The sequence below is a fragment of the Lactuca virosa genome, chromosome 4 (genome assembly GCF_052849685.1).
Source record: "Lactuca virosa cultivar CGN04683 chromosome 4, Lactuca_virosa_CGN04683_v6, whole genome shotgun sequence".
NCBI lineage: Eukaryota > Viridiplantae > Streptophyta > Magnoliopsida > Asterales > Asteraceae > Lactuca > Lactuca virosa.
In genome coordinates, this window is record NC_136429.1 from 491,695,300 (window position 1) to 491,714,139 (window position 18,840).

The window sequence follows — 18,840 nt, forward strand, 5'->3', positions numbered from 1 at the left end:
ATACCACTCTTACGATATCTTCCGATAGGTGTCATACACTATCATAAGCCTTTTCCTTTCCTCCATTTACTCAATTCTCTACGAGTCTTCACCATGAGCTTTTGTACACCCAAGCAGACATTCGGTGTACTGGGCGAGAATTTAAGATAAGAAAGCTTCATTTATGATAAACGTATAAATCTACTTATCACTCTGAAACGTTTACATGCTAGTTCTAATATCGTAGTCATACGCTTAGAATCCTACACACATAAGGTTTCCAGATCCGGTCGACAACAGACCATAGATCCGAAAAAATAATAGCATCGATATAGCTATCACACAAAACATTTAGCACATAAAAGCATTTTAGGCATCATTCCTAAAATAAACTAGTGCTTGTGTCAATTTAGGTGTACTACCTAACATATTTTAGACACACTTCTCACGATCAATACTTAGCATTCTAAGTTTAAGTCTAGAAATTTCCTACAATTTCCTAGTTCGCTTAAACTAATGCTCTGATACCAACTATAACATCCCCAATTTCACGGACAAAAAAGACCGATTTGTTTATGCTTTGTTTTTAAAAATTAGAGCAATCTATTAAAGAAAACAGTTGCATAATTTGTTCCCAAAAAAATAAAATATGATAAGAATTTATCAAAGTATTTCTTTAAAGAAATGTATTTTCATTATATAACAAAATCTCGGGATGTCATGTTCAATACAGACCAAAAGCATAAACAGAACAAAGTAGACCTTACAACAGTTATTCATAACTACTGGCATATAATCCAAAATCTCTCGTTATGTCAGCCAACTTATGCTCTCGTGCCATAACCTGTAATACAAAGAAAACTGAGAGGGTCAGGCTTGGGAGCCCGGTGATCATATAGGGTTTTCAACCCACAATAATATAATTATTATATTCAATTATCAAACAATCAATCCAATTACCCACCCCAATTATCTTCATTTATTTCTTAAAGATTTACCCTAAGAACCGATTACCCTTTTCCCATTCATTCCTAAGGATTGCCCTAAGGAATTGGCACAAAGTTTAGTGCTGCCAAGGTTCTTAGATTACCTCTGGTGAACACGTAGTTCACAACAATTAATGAACACCTAGTTCAAAAACACCTAATGAACACTTAGTTCAAATATCCCTGGTGAACACATAGTTCGAACAATGTGATAATAATATATATCTCTATCCTACAAAACCACTAATATTATTAACACTTATAGATCATATTTCTAAAACAATCTATCCCATCCCGTCGATCCCCACATACTGACCCTATATAATGATCTTATGAGATCTAGCCTAAGGAATCGATATGAACAACAAACTGACAAGGCTACTTCGGAAATTCCCTGGCAGCAAATGAGGATCAATAAAGACATCAAATCAGGGGAATGGAATAAGTATCACCACGAACCTTCGTTCGTAAAAGAAAGAACCACAAGACAATTAAGTCAGGGGTAGTTTGATGGGTTTGAGCCATAAGAACTTTCCTATGTGCACATGCAAACCCTAATTGCTTGGATATAGGTTTCTCTAATTGAACATGCATTGAATCCAATACTTGCAATACTAGATCTAATGTAATATATTGAATCTAATCATATGAAATCAGATCTGAAAGAATACCTTGAATTACTTGCTTGATACTTCTTCTTCTTGGAGCTTATAGTCACAATTGTCACTCCTCTAATGGCTTACAAACACCAACTAGCAAGAAGATGAACTTGAGAGAGAGGGAGGAGGGATAGAAATCGGCCCAAGGGTTCCTTGGCTTGCAAGAGTGCCGATTTCTCCACCCCAAGGGTTCTATTTATACTATGAGCTATTAGGGTTTCTCCTTTAACCCTAATTGAATGACTTAGGCCCTAAGCAATCCAAGATCCTTCTAGATACAAGGCTTGGACGAATTTAAGGTTCCCAAACCCTAAATTTCGTCCACCCTAATATCCATAAGGATACATAGCCTAAAATACAACTATCACACATTTGACAGTTTATGCCCTTTATTCAATTAACCTCTTTAAGTCACCAAATTAATTCTCAATTAATATATGACTTATATTAATCAAATAATATTATTATTTCTTAAATATATATTATTCTCATAATATATTAATAATATCTCTTCTCTCTTAACAAATCATCATGTCAAGTTGCTATGGTGAAGGCAACCCAAAAGGACCATGCATAACCGGGTCAAGTACTTACCAAATATAGTTACAGCCTTAGACAGTAATCTAACAGTCTCCCACTTGGATAAGTCTAGTAACTATATATGCAAACACAATCCGATTAGCAATCGTAGCTCTCAAAGATGCTGTCAACTCTGATCTTATCAGTATCCTGTCCTTTAGATAAGGGATCATATAATCCTCTGTTCTAGATATTGTGTGGACAATTACATGGAACATGGTCATAGTTATTGTCCTGCAATTTGTTTCTCGATCTCAGATTCATTTGACATAGAACTTAATCGAACACATCAATTTAGTTCTAACCGGGCCCGACACATAAGTCAAATCAAATCATCGAGGGGCCCTGATATCGCTTTTACCCTCTTAGGATAAAAGGAACAGATAAACTTCGACTTATATGCATTTATTATCCACTAAATAAATTACACACAACAATATGTTTTATAACATCAAGTTACTGATGCGTTTGCGTATTATCAATGCATAACCAATTAACAAACAATAAACCATATATCTAGGTTTTAAGACTATATGATATTACCATCTTGTGATCACTCGTGATAAATTCCATGAAGTGATTCCAACAAGTGCGGGTTTATTCCAATGCTCAAATCAAGTTCATAAGCACTCATGAACGTTGCAGCAAACCTTTGCAATGTCTAATACACTTTAGACAATCTACACACCAATTCATGACAATCTTCATTCATACCTACTTCCAACATATGAACGACTGTGGACTATTCGAATAATTCGATTATTATCAAATAATTAATTACTCAGGAAGTCAAAACATGCAAAATGAAACAATAGTTAAACAATTAACATAAGACAGTAACTTTACTTATAAATAATACTCCTTTATTTAATCATCAAATGTCAATTACATTTATCTATTACACGTTTCCAAACTATCTAATCTAAACTAATATCGTCCTTTAGCCCAATGCTCCTAGCGTGCTGCAAATGCTTAACCCTGCTAAGTCCCTTCGTAAGCGGATCTGCTGGGTTATTCTCTGACGATACCCTCTTTACCACGAGGTGTCCTTCTTCTACTCGATGTCTAATAAAATGATATTTTCTGTCGATATGTCGAGATCTACTATGATCCCTCGGTTCCTTGGTCAAGGCAACCGCTCCTTCATTATCACAGAAAATTTCCATATGCTCCTTTATGGTAGGCACAACTCCAAGATCACCAATGAAGTTCTTCAACCACATAGCCTCCTTTGACGCTTCGCTCGCTGCAATGTACTCTGATTCGCACGTTGAATCAGCTACTGTTTCTTGCTTGGAACTTTTCCAAGTCACCGCTCCCCCATTAAGGGTAAAGACCCAGCCTGACTGTGAACGGTAGTTGTCCCTGTCGGTCTGAAAGCTGGCGTCACTATACCCTCGTACCTTTAAGTCATCACTCCCTCTGAGGACTAAAAACCATTCCTTGGTCCTCCGAAGGTACTTAAGTATATTCTTGACTGCAATCCAATGAGCTCTACCTGGGTTCCCCTGATATCTACTATCCATGCTCAAAGCAAAGGCCACATCAGGGCCAGTACAAGTCATAGCGTACATGATTGAGCCAACTGCGGAAGCATAGGGTATTCGGCTCATCTCAGCTATCTCGACTTCTGTACTCGGGCTTTGAGTCTTACTCAATTTGGTATTACTCTGTATTGGTAGTTCTCCCTTCTTTGAGTTTTCCATACTAAAACGTTTTAGTACCTTATCCAAGTAAGTATTCTGACTAAGTCCTATTAGTCTCTTACTTCGTTCTCTCACTATCCTTATTCCTAAAATATAGGAAGCCTCTCCGAGGTCCTTCATAGCGAAACACTTCCCGAGCCAGGACTTAACCTCTTGCAGAGTCGGGATGTCGTTTCCCATGAGCAGTATGTCATCGACATACAAAACGAGGAAGCTTACTATACTCCCACTGGCTTTGACATATACACATGATTCATCTTCACTTCGTACAAAACCAAACTCTTTGACTTTCTCATTGAAGCAAAGATTCCATCTGCGAGATGCTTGCTTAAGTCCATAAATGGACTTTTCAAGCTTACACACTCTATTGGGATGTTTCGCATTGACAAAACCCTCTGGCTGAGCCATGTAAACATCCTCAGCCAACTTCCCATTAAGGAAAGCAGTTTTGACATCCATTTGCCATATTTCATAGTCATGAAATGCAACAATGGCCAGCATCACCCTGATAGACTTTATCTTCGCAACTGGAGAGAAGGTTTCGTCGTAGTCAATTCTAGGAGTTTGAGTGAAACCCTTCGCAACCAATCGCGCCTTATAAGTGTGCACGTTTCCATCCACGTCGGTCTTCTTCTTGAAGATCCACTTGCACCCGACCGTCTTACGACCTGGTACATTGTCAACCAAATTCCAAACTTGGTTGTCATACATGGACTGGATCTCGCTGTCCATCGCCTCTTTCCATTTCACAGACTCTGGGCCTGCCATGGCTTCCTCATAGCTATTAGGTTCATCTAGATTTATTAGTGTACCATCACTAATATATGTGTCCCCTTCGGTAGTAATATGAAAACCATAAAACTGGGGTTGAACTCTAACTCTTTCGGAACGTCTAAGAGGTAAAGACTCGTCAATTGGTTCAACTGGAGTTTCCTCCTCGGGTTGAGTGCCAGTGTTAGAGGTTCCTTCATCGCTAGATTCTTGAATCTCTTCAAGATCGACTTGCCTCCCACTGTCTCCTTGGCTTATGAGTTCTCGCTCTCGGAAAACCCCTCTCCTCGCAACGAAGACAACATTGTCACTCGGCCTATAGAAGAGATATCCAAAGGATTTCTGTGGGTAGCCGATGAATATACATCGCTCACTACGAGGTTCGAGCTTGTCGTGAGTTTCTCGTCTTACGAAAACTTCACAGCCCCAAACCTTGATATGTGCCAACGAGGGAGCTTTCCCTGTCCACATCTCGTGAGGTGTTTTGGCAACCTTCTTTGTGGGGACTAAATTAAGGATATGGGCGGCAGTCTCTAAGGCATACCCCCAGAATGAGATAGGTAGTGAAGCATGACTCATCATGGAACGAACCATGTATAGCAAGGTTCGATTATGCCTCTCAGCTACACCATTCAATTGTGGTGTCCTAGGTGGCGTCAATTGTGAAACTATTCCACATTCCTTGAGGTAGTCGTGGAATTCAAGACTTAGGTACTCTCCACCTCGATCAGATCAAAGCATCTTGATTTTCCTGCCCAATTGATTCTCCACTTCTTGTTTAAACTCTTTGAACTTTTCAAAGGTTTCTGACTTGTGCTTGATTAAGTAGATATACGCATATCTGCTATAATCATTTGTGAAAGTCACATAGAAGCGATTTGCATCCCTTGTGGTGGATCTAAAGGGTCCACATACATCTGTATGTATGAGATCCAATAAACCCTCACCCCTCGCATAAGTGCCAGTGAAGGGTGACTTGGTCATCTTTCCAAGTAAACAAGATTCGCACGTGTCATCTTCCCTAAGGTTGAACGACTCCAACACTCCATCCTTTTGGAGTTGGGCTATGCGCTTCTTCTTGACATGTCCAAGACGACAATGCCACAAGGATGCTTTATCCATACCATTGGAAGAATCCATACACAACACATCATTTCCTAGGTTATCTACAACCATAACAGTTTCATAAATTCCATTACAAGGCATTGCTTCAAAATATAAAACACCATTTAGATAAGCATAAATCGAACCATTCTCATTATTAAACGAATATCTAAATCCTTGTCTAAATAAACCATGAAAAGAAATGATGTTTCTTGCCATATCTGGCGAGTAGTAACAATTATTTAATTCTAAATTCAAACCATTCCTAAGCTCTAAAGAATACACTCCAATCTTGGTGATAGGCGACGTTCTTCTGTTTCCCATGATCAGATTTATTCTTCCAAGCTCCACATCCCTATTTCTTCCTAGTCCCTGCAAATCAGAACAAATGTGGTAACCACACCCTGTATCAAGAACCCAAGAAATAGCATGAGATGAATCATTAGATTTAATTGTGTAAATACCGGCGAAAGATGGCTTGATCTTCCCATCCTTGATGGCTTGCAGATATTCCGGGCAACTTCTCTTCCAATGCCCTATTTTATGGCAATGGTGGCACTCTGCCTCCTTTGTGTTTGGGTTGGGCTTAGCAGGATTAACCTTGGTCCCACTAGAAGAGGAACCATTTTGGGACTTTCCTTTGTGGTGGTTCTTTGAAAAAGCCTTCCTCTTCTTGCCCCTTCCCTGTCCAATAGCCAAAACAGGAGCAACGGGTGGATTGGGAGTTGGTGTAACAGACTTGTCCTTGAGGTTGCTCTCAGCAGTCCTCAGGAGCCCTTGGAGTTTGCTTAGGGTGACCTCTTCCTTGTTCATGTGGTAGGTCATCCTAAATTGGTTGTAGCATGAGGGCAAGGAGTGAAGAACAATGTCGATAGCCAAATCTTCCCCAAAGTTGACATTCAACTTGCGAAGACGATCAACATACCTTTGCATGTTTTGCAAGTGCACAGTAAGAGACTCTCCACTTCCCATTTTAGCAGTAATCATATTCGTTATGATTTCATAGCGCTCTTGCCTCGCGCTTTGGTGATACATCTCCATCAAGTCTAGATGCATCTTGTAAGGATACATGTCCTCATAGGAATTTTGGAATTCTGAGTTCATTATGGCTATCATGATGCAATGGACCTTCGTTGCATCACGCTCATGGTTCTCAAAGACAACCATTTCTTCAGGAGTAGCACTTTCTGGATTGATGTTTTCGAGCTTCTCATCGAGAACATACTCTTTGTCCTCGTAACGCGTGATTGTGCGAATGTATCTTATCCATTCGCTAAAGTTCGTTCCATCGAATGTCACTTTTTGACAAAGGCTCATTAGAGGAAATGAGCTAGCAGTTGCGTTGTTTGCGTTAGACATATACAAATAGAAAGAACAAAGTTTGATTAGATTAAGTCCCTAATTAACACCCAAAATGAAAAATTAGGGCTAGGACCCAACAACGTTATTTACACATTAGAAAAGGGATGCCGTAATCCAATATGCAAATAATTTGGAGGTAAGTGAATGACGATTCACTAATTGTTCACCATAAAGACATAAGCTTTAAGTTTTTAAATGTATTGAGAATTCCTAGATTTCTTTGAGATTCATTGAACCTTTCAATGGCATGTTTAAATCTCGATATGTCCCTCTCGTTTGTGACTGGGATGCCGAGGATCACAAAGTGGGTGTGAATAACCATGCAAATGTACATGGTGCCCTCACTGTTACAGTTACCTATTCAATGTGCTGGTTAACCACACACGCTCCATTGAACTATAACGAACGATGAGTCATCCTTTGTTACCTTTGCTTAGAACCCAATTAATGTGCCGGTTAACAACACGCGCTCCATTAATGTCTTAGCGAGGGTACAAAGTGTAATTTCATGGGATTGCATCAATTCACTTTTCCTAAAGTAACTAAGATTTGGAATTTTATAAAACATGTTTAGTTACTTTATATAGATTCATTATACTTATTAATGAGAGGAGGTTTGCCCTATCCTACCCTTTCGGCTAACGACCCTCCACCAGTCAAGCAAGTGGTGGGTGTGAATGTACACCCATTAAGCGCCATTTTATAGGCAGCAACCTTATACCCACCTTATAGACCGGCTTCGTGAATGAGACCTACTAACGGTAAGACTAGCATTGTAAATCATACATATATATATATATATATATATATATATATATATATATATATATATATATATATATATATATATATATATTAAGCTTGTAATAATATAATAGTATAGGGTTGAATTTTAAACTTGTAAAATTCTAGGGATTGAAATTTAAAATTATCCAAATTAAACGTTTAATCACAAAATTTAAAATTTCAAAGCTTGAGGACAAGTCTTGAACTTTTTCAAAGCATAAGGATCAAATAGCAAATAATATAAATCATCTAATTAGATTATCTCAGTTTGATCTTATTTAATGTTACTTGCAAAACAATTTACCAATTCAATTCAAATAATCAACAATTATCATATAAGGAAATTATTATTCAACTAATTGGTAATTATCTTTTGTTAGGTCAAGAATATACTCATATATATGATTAAAATCGGATTTTAATGACCCAAAACAGTTAAGGCAAGTATCCTCAAGTAAAACAGCAAGAAATCCCGAAACTTCCTCCTTCTGACGCTCGAACTCGCCGAGTACCTCTATGGACTCGCCGAGCTGGAGCTACTCGCCGAGTCCACAGTGGAACTCGCCGAGTACAACAGTCAGAATCACAAAATCGAATTTTTCAAGCAACAAGCAATCAACCAATGCATCAATTGAATAGAAATCAATCAAAGCTCTGATACCACTGATGGGTTTGAGCCATAAGAACTTTCCTATGTGCACATGCAAACCCTAATTGCTTGGATCTAGGTTTCTCTAATTGAACATGCATTGAATCCAAGACTTGCAATACTAGATCTAATGTAATATATTGAATCTAATAATATGAAATCAGATCTGAAAGAATACCTTGAATTACTTGCTTGATACTTCTTCTTCTTGGAGCTTAGAGTCACAATTGTCACTCCTCTAATGGCTTACAAACACCAACTAGCAAGAAGATGATCTTGAGAGAGAGGGAGGAGGGATAGAAATCGGCCCAAGGGTTCCTTGGCTTGCAAGAGTGCCGATTTCTCCACCCCAAGGGTTCTATTTATACTATGAGCTATTAGGGTTTCTCCTTTAACCCTAATTGAATGACTTAGGCCCTAAGCAATCCAAGATCCTTCTAGATACAAGGCTTGGACGAATTTAAGGTTCCCAAACCCTATATTTCGTCCACCCCAATATCCATAAGGATACATAGCCCAAAATACAACTATCACACATTTGACAGTTTATGCCCTTTATTCAATTAACCTCTTTAACTCACCAAATTAATTCTCAATTAATATATGACTTATATTAATCAAATAATATTATTATTTCTTAAATATATATTATTCTCATAATATATTAATAATATCTCTTCTCTCTTAACAAATCATCCTGTCAAGTTGCTATGGTGAAGGCAACCCAAAAGGACCATGCATAACCGGGTCAAGTACTTACCAAATATAGTTACAGCCTTAGACACTAATCCAACATAGTTATCTAGATAACAATGCCTAGGCGTGGTCCGAATATCGTGAGGTGTTTTACCCCCAGACTCTCCCTATCCAGCATCGAACTTTGCCTAGGCGTGGTCTGAATATCATGAGGTATTTCACCCCCAGACGCACCCTATCCAGCAATATAACACCAGACATACCTATTAGTGGTCTGTTACCGATACACTTTATTAGGCAGTCTACGAAGTTCCCTTAAGTACTTCCCGAAAGGAAACGCTGACACATGAAGTTCGTCCGATCACTTCATAAAAGAAACGCTGACTCAAAAGCTCTTTCAACATAAATAGTATGGGGAAATACTAATAGAGTACTCCCGTACGCTCCCGTAACCGACACACAATAGTGTCAAAAAGACTTTGTACTAGATAGTACTTCTGGCACATTATAGTACTCTGGTATGCGTAGGACTTGTACCCGAGAACATAATAGTACCCTGGCACAAGCAGCACCTAAGACACAGAGCTTGGAAAAAGGACTTTATACATAAAATGTATTTCTGTATGTAGAACGTACTCCACTAATTATCAATCTCACAACACACGTACACTTAATAAGAGGCTACCCAATGTCCAAACTTAATTGAACTAAACATCCCTTCTTAAGTATGTTTCATCTTTGGTGCTTCATCTTTCTTCCCACCAGTACCCATTTCAACCTTGGGATTGGGACATTGGGCACTGATATGACCCATCTGTCTGCAGTTATAACACATCAGCTCAGTACTCTTACAATCCTCATGACGATGTCCCATTTTACCACAACGTCTATAGCTCACGGTACTACTGTTGCATGGACCTCTATGTGAAGAGTGACATTTCTTGCAGTACTCTGGTTTGTCGCTCTGTTTCTGAGGGTGACTCTTCTTCCTTTACGGAATCAAAAGAAGTCTCCCACTTGCGCTTTTCCCCGGACCTCACTGTGCTACGATCCCGAATGGCTATATCATTCTCTATCTTGCGGGCCTCATCCATGGCCTCGACTAAAGTGGTCTTCAATCTCACAACTGCACGGTACTCAAATGGCAACCCCTCCACATAGTGACGAATCAACTTCTCCTCGGCCGGGCAGTAATCAGTAGCGAACTGTGACTTCTCAGTGAAGGTAGTGTTATACTTAGCAATTGTCATGCTACCTTTCTGCAGAGTCAAAAACTCTCGTTGGGCCTGTTCTATGCTACCTTCACTGCAGAAACGATCTTTCACCTTCTTACTAAGAATCGCCCAATTTATAGCCCTCCGAGTGGCCTTAGTGAGTCGTGCATCAATACTGTCCCACCACTTGAGTGCTTCCTTGTCAAACATTCGCACATCATAATTCACCTTCTGGTCCTCAGTAAACTCACCAGACCGGAAGGTTTGGTCTATCTTCCTAATCCAACGAAGGCACTCCACAGCATTCTCGCCCCCCTCGAAGTTAGGCGGCTTACGGTCCATGAAGGATTTGAATGAACTCCCTCTGCGTCTGACAGCTCCAACGACTTCCTGCCTTGACACGGAACGACTATGTGCCTCGTCATCAAATGATTGATATCCATCCTCGTTGTGACATCCCCAATTTCATGGCCAGAAAAGACCGATTTGTTTATGCTTTGTTTTTAAAAATCAGAGTAATCTGTTAAAGAAAACAGTTGCGGAATTTGTTCCCAAAACAAAAATATGATAAGAATTTATCAAAGCATTTCTTTAAAGAAATGTATTTTCATTATATAACAAAATCTCGGGATGTCATGCTCAATACAAACCAAAAGTATAAACAGAACAAAGTAGACCTTACAACAGTTATTTATAACTACTGGCATATAATACAAAATCTCTCGTTATGTCAGCCAACTTATGCTCTCGTGCCATAACCTGTAATACAAAGAAAACTGAGAGGGTCAGGCTTGGGAGCCTGGTGATCATATAATGTTTTCAACCCATAATAATATAATTATTATATTCAATTATCAAACAATCAATCCAATTACCCACCCCAATTATCTTCATTTATTTCTTAAAGATTTACCCTAAGAACCGATTACCCTTCTCCCATTCATTCCTAAGGATTGCCCTAAGGAATTGGCACAAAGTTTAGTGCTGCCAAGGTTCTTAGATTACCTCTGGTGAACACGCAGTTCACAACAATTAATGAACACCTAGTTCAAAAATACCTAATGAACACTTAGTTCAAATATCCCTGGTGAACACATAGTTCGAACAATGTGATAATAATGTATATCTCTATCCTGCAAAACCACTAATATTATTAACACTTATAGATCATATTTCTAAAACAATCTATCCTATCCCGTCGATCCCCACATACTGACCCTATACAATGATCTTACGAGATCTAGCCTAAGGAATCGATATGAACAACAAACTGACGAGGCTGCTTCCGAAATTCCCTGGCAGCAAACGAGGATCAATAAAGACATCAAATCAGGGGAATGTAATAAGTTTCACCACGAACCTTCGTTCGTAAAAGAAATAACCACAAGACAATTAAGTCAGGGGTAGTTATCTAGATAACAATGCCTAGGTGTGGTCCGAATATCGTGAGGTGTTTTACCCCCAGACTCTCCCTATCCAGCATCGAACTTTGCCTAGGCATGGTCTGAATATCATGAGGTATTTCACCCCCAGACGCACCCTATCCGACAATATAACACCAGACATACATAGTAGTGGTCTGTTACCGATACACTTTATTAGGCAGTCTACGAAGTTCCCTTAAGTACTTCGTGAAAGGAAACACTGACACATGGAGTTCCTCCGATCACTTCATAAAAGAAACGCTGACTCCAAAGCTCTTTCAACATAAACAGTATGGGGAAATACTAATAGAGTACTCCCGTACGCTCTCGTAACCGACACACAATAGTGTCAAAAATACTTTGTACGAGATAGTACTTCTGGCACATTATAGTACTCTGGTATGCGTAGGACTCGTACCCGAGAACATAATAGTACCCTGGCACAAGCAGCACCTAAGACACAGAGCTTGGAAAAAGGACTTCGTACATAAAATGTACTTCTGTACGTAGAACGTACTCCACCAATCATCAATCTCACAACACACGTACTCTTAATAAGAGGCTACTCAATGTCCAAACTTAATTGAACTAAACATCCCTTCTTAAGTCTTAACCCATCACTAGGCAAACCTACAATGCTTATAATCAATTTTTGATACTATCTTCGTTTAGGCAACGCTAACTAGTGTATACTTAACACAGAGTTTTAAGTAATAATATCATATATAAACATCTTAAAACATATTGAACCATAACTGATTCGCACATTGTATATCATCAAATATATCTAACACGTATTTCGGACAATAAAAAAAATACTTCACATACATTTAGATTTAATACTTTAATCAATACTTGTATTAAACTCATGTCCATGAAAGGGACTATGCACATGAGACCTTATCGAATGAACACATAATTCAAAAATACATAATCCGTACTCCTGGATCTAAAATTTACCTCCTTACCTAATCCATATTCCCAGATCTAAAACTAACCTCTTGATCTGATCCATACTCTCGGATCTAAAACTAACCTCTTGATCTGATCCATACTCTCGAATCTAAAACTAACCTCCTAATCTGATCCATACACCAAGATCTAAAACAAGTTTATCTATTTATCCTTTTATCTCATGGTCCAACCCATCTTTTATCACCTACCAACAACCTCATCTACCCATGTTCTACCCAACATATTTGTAGATAAAAAATACAAACATAGTTTAACTCATTAAAACTTATATAATTCATCCATTCCACTACCATCTCAAATAAGCAACAATATATTATACACATAGCACGTATTTCATAGCAAATACTTAATATTTATGTGTTAGAAGAAAGTGACTACACACTCACTCATAACATAGATATAATACATTCAACCAATACTTGTATTAAAATCGTGTTTATGAAAGGGACTATACACTCACTTGATCAGAAGATGATCAGACAACACTACGGCTTGCAATGCTAGTATTCTTCGGTGAAACCGGGATATCTTCACACACTGGACTTCTCGCGGGCAGAGCTTCGGCTTGGAAACTCTTTTCTTCTCGGGATCTTTAGGGCTTCGGGACTTGCTTCGGGTTTCGGGGTTGATATCGGGGCTTCGGGGGGGTTAAAATAGGGCTTAGAGAGTGTATCGGGAGTAGGAGAGAAGAGATGGAGCAACCATAATCGACTGGCCCTTGATTTCTATTTATAGGGCAAATTTCTCATTTTCCACGTCGTGAACAGTACTTTCACATCGTGGGCTTGATCGTCAATGCATGCGTCATCGCAAGTTGGGTCTGGCATACTTCAGGAGGCGTCAGAAGACATGCCACGTCGTGACCACTGATTTCACGTCGTGGTCTCTGACAGTCTTGGGGTTTCGCGCCCCGAACTTTAGAAATTCATAACTTTCGCATACAAACTCCGTTTTCGACGTTCTTTATATCGGCACGTAGGTGAGATTATGATCTACTACTCTCGTTTAGACTTCATTGGCTAATTTTGAGTCTATTGTTAATATATTGTTAATATATCTTTTTTAGTAGGCCGGGACATGAAAACTCCATTAGAAATTCATAACTCCTTCATCTGAACTCCGTTTTCGTCTGTCTTTTTACCGTTGCACTACTATTAACGAGATCTTCGACTCTCGTTTAGATTGTTTCGGCTAGAAATCACTCGATCTCAAATCGAGTATTCGGGCTGCATACCGCTAAGCTGAAACTTTGGAAAATCATAACTTCTTCATGCGAAGTCAGATTTGGGCGTTCTTTTTATGCACGCTCTCCGTTTAACGAACACTACGACTTTCGTTTAGATCACTAAGGCTAAAAATCGCTCCACCGTAAATTCACTTTTTACGTCATTCAGTGTCGTGCCGGTTCTATCGTGAAACTTCGACAGGTCATAACTTCTTCGTTATAACTTGGATTTCGGCGTTCTTTATATGTACGGAATTCTTGTAACATATACTACAACTTAGTTAAGATTATTCATCCTAAATAATCTTCTATCAAAAAGTCATTTTTGACGCTTATCGTCTCTAAATTGAGTAGCCCTGATCTACGGGCGTTAAAATTATCTCCCCTTAGGATGATTACGTCCCAGAATCATCAACGAAATAGGACTTGCATAATGATTCCACATGTTATTTCTTCATCCTAGGTAATAACCGTAACTTCTATGTTTCCTCGAAAGAGTATTTCACTCTAGCGCTTCTTGACTGCAGATGATGCTCAATCTTGCATCTGCTTTTCGTACTATGATGTACTTTCAATCATAACCTTTGAGTTACCAAATAAGTCCTTATTGTGGACTCCTCCTTCTTCTTAGGATAAATACTTTCCTTTATCTATTGCAACAGACTGATGGCTCGTGCTCTATTGGCCTCTCATCGCACGATGCGACGCTTAGACTCGGTCTTTTTAAATTTAAATTACAGAATGGAATATACCTTCCTTCATACTCTAATGTGATATAACCACATTTTAACATGTAGAATGCCTAGCTACAAACTCCTTTATTAACGAGTGTGATACTATCGATCGTATTAATTTCAACCTTCTGACTTAAGTCAGATGTTACATCGAACTTGGTTCTCTGAACCCCGTAACATACTCACCGTAGTCGGACTCAATTTGGATATGACCACTAGGGTCGGAATAACAACCATCTTACTAGTCATTACCGAAACAATGGTAATGACATACCTGAATAAAACTGATTCAATTACTAGGTTCTTGGTAACCTTGTGACTTTCCCTGATCCAAGTGCGAGTCCTGTGCTTCCGGTTAGGGGTGTAAATGAGACGCGACAGCTCACGAGAAACTCGAACCCGACTCGGAAAATACTCGAAATCGACTCGACTTTAATCGAGTCGAGCTCGAGCTCGAGCTACTCGAGTACCTTATCAAGCCGAGGTCGAGTAGTAAAATACCCGGCTCAGTAAGCTCGCGAGCTTAATTGAGTATTTATAAAATTAAATTTTTACATTTTATATACTTTTAAATTATTAAAATATTTCAACACTTTTAGCTTTCATGCGCCGATTACAGAGTAAGGAATTAAGTTGCACTTCAAAACTTTTGAGAATGTTTCTTTTCCGTATTTTGGATGTATGAAAACTTCAATCACATAGATGGTTGATGCTATATTGACATTAGATGGTTTATTGTGAATTTTTTGTTATTTTGAAGAAAGTAAACGCATGTGAAATGTTTTTAATTTGAGATGATTTTAACTTTTTTTTTAATTTTTGTCGAGCCGAACCGAACTCGCGAGCCGAGCTCGATAGTATCGAGTATTTCATGAGCTGAGTCTGAGCTTCAAATCTAGGCTCGAGGCGAGTTCGAGTCGAGCTTCAAGCTCGAGTATTTTTGGCGAGTCGAGCTTCGAGCTTAGCAGTACTCGGCTCGACTCGACTCGTTTACACCCTTACTTCCGGTATATGCATCTACGACCTTTCACACCTACTCATACTCGTCCCAAGTATTGTCTCGCAGTCCCCAATTCCTAAAATCACAAAACAATTTAACACATACTAATGTGTCCAAATAATCATAAACAATTTCCCTAGACTCTACTAGGACTTCCCCATCGCGTATCTTCAATCATCAATTCCACTTCAACTCGATTGGTGATGGAAATTCCAGACGATGGGACAACTTCAAGAATTACACCAATCGTTCCATCATCCTGCCAATCGAAGGTATACTTCAGACGTAACGTACTCCTCTAAACGCACTGTTATTTTATAAGACATATTCTAAAGGCAAGATACCACTCTTACGATATCTTCCGATAGGTGTCATTCACTATCATAAGCCTTTTCCTTTCCTCCATTTACTCAATTCTCTACGAGTCTTCACCATGAGCTTTTGTACACCCAAGCAGACATTCGGTGTACTGGGCGAGAATTTAAGATAGGAAAGCTTCATTTATAATAAACGTATAAATCTCCTTATCACTCTGAAACGTTTACATGCTAGTACTAATATCATAGTCATACGCTTAGAATCCTACACACATAAGGTTTCCAGATCCGGTCGGCAACAGACCATAGATCCGAACAAATAATAGCATCGATATAGACATCACACAAAACATTTAGCACATAAAAGCATTTTAGGCATCATTCCTAAAATAAACTAGTGCTTGTGTCAATTTAGGTGTACTACCTAACATATTTTAGACACATTTCTCACGATCATTACTTAGCATTCTAAGTTTAAGTCTAGAAATTTCCTACAATTTCCTAGTTCGCTTAAACTAATGCTCTGATACCAACTGTGACATCCCCAATTTCATGGACAAAAAAGACCGATTTGTTTATGCTTTGTTTTTAAAAATCAGAGCAATCTATTAAAGAAAACAGTTGCGGAATTTGTTCCCAAAAAAATAAAATATGATAAGAATTTATCAAAGCATTTCTTTAAAGAAATGTATTTTCATTATATAACAAAATCTCGGGATGTCATGTTCAATACAGACTAAAAGCATAAACAGAACAAAGTAGAGCTTACAACAGTTATTCATAACTACTGGCATATAATCCAAAATCTCTCGTTATGTCAGCCAACTTATGCTCTCGTGCCATAACCTGTAATACAAAGAAAACTGAGAGGGTCAGACTTGGGAGCCTGGTGATCATATAGGGTTTTCAACCCACAATAATATAATTATTATATTCAATTATCAAACAATCAATCCAATTACCCACCCCAATTATCTTCATTTATTTCTTAAAGATTTACCCTAAGAACCGATTACCCTTCTCCCATTCATTCCTAAGGATTGCCCTAAGGAATTGGCACAAAGTTTAGTGCTGCCAAGGTTCTTAGATTACCTATGGTGAACACGTAGTTCACAACAATTAATGAACACCTAGTTCAAAAACACCTAATGAACACTTAGTTCAAATATCCCTGGTGAACACATAGTTCGAACAATGTGATAATAATATATATCTCTATCCTACAAAACCACTAATATTATTAACACTTATAGATCATATTTCTAAAACAATCTATCCCATCCCGTCGATCCCCACATACTGACCCTATACAATGATCTTATGAGATCTAGCCTAAGGAATCGATATGAACAACAAACTGACGAGGCTGCTTCAGAAATTCCCTGGCAGCAAACAAGGATCAATAAAGACATCAAATCAGGGGAATGGAATAAGTATCACCACGAACCTTCGTTCGTAAAATAAAGAACCACAAGACAATTAAGTCAGGGGTAGTTATCTAGATAACAATGCCTAGGCGTGGTCCGAATATCGTGAGGTGTTTTACCCCCAGACTCTCCCTATCCAGCATCGAACTTTGCCTAGGCGTGGTCTGAATATCATGAGGTATTTCACCCCCAGACGCACCCTATCCAGCAATATAACACCAGACATACCTAGTAGTGGTCTGTTACCGATACACTTTATTAGACAGTCTACGAAGTTCCCTTAACTACTTCCCGAAAGGAAACGCTGACACATGAAGTTCGTCCGATCACTTCATAAAAGAAACGCTGACTCCAAAGCTCTTTCAACGTAAATATTATGGGGAAATACTAATAGAGTACTCCCGTACGCTCCCGTAACCGACACACAATAGTGTGAAAAAGACTTTGTACTAGATAGTACTTCTGGCACATTATAGTACTCTGGTATGCGTAGGACTCGTACCCGACAACATAATAGTACCTTGGCACAAGCAGCACCTAAGACACAGAGCTTGGAAAAAGGACTTCATACATAAAATGTACTTCTGTATGTAGAACGTACTCCACTAATCATCAATCTCACAATACACGTACACTTAATAAGAGGCTACCCAATGTCCAAACTTAATTGAACTAAACATCCCTTCTTAAGTCTTAACTCGTCACTAGGCAAACCTACAATGCTTATAATCAATTTTTGATACTATCTTCGTTTAGGCAACGCTAACTAGTGTATACTTAACACAGAGTTTTAAGTAATAATATCATATATAAACATCTTAACACATATTGAACCATAACTGATTCGCACATTGTATATCATCAAATATATCTAACACGTATTTCGGACAATAAAAAAAATACTTCACATACATTTATATTTAATACTTTAATCAATACTTGTATTAAACTCATGTCCATAAAAGGGACTATGCACATGATACCTTATCGAATGAACACATAATTCAAAAATACATATTCCGTACTCCCGGATCTAAAATTTACCTCTTTACCTAATCCATATTCCCGGATCTAAAACTAACCTCTTGATCTGATCCATACTCTCGGATCTAAAACTAACCTCTTGATCTGATCCATACTCTCGGATCTAAAACCAACCTCCTAATCTGATCCATACACCCAGATCTAAAACAAGTTTATCTATTTATCCTTTTATCTCATGGTCCAACCAATCTTTTATCACCTAC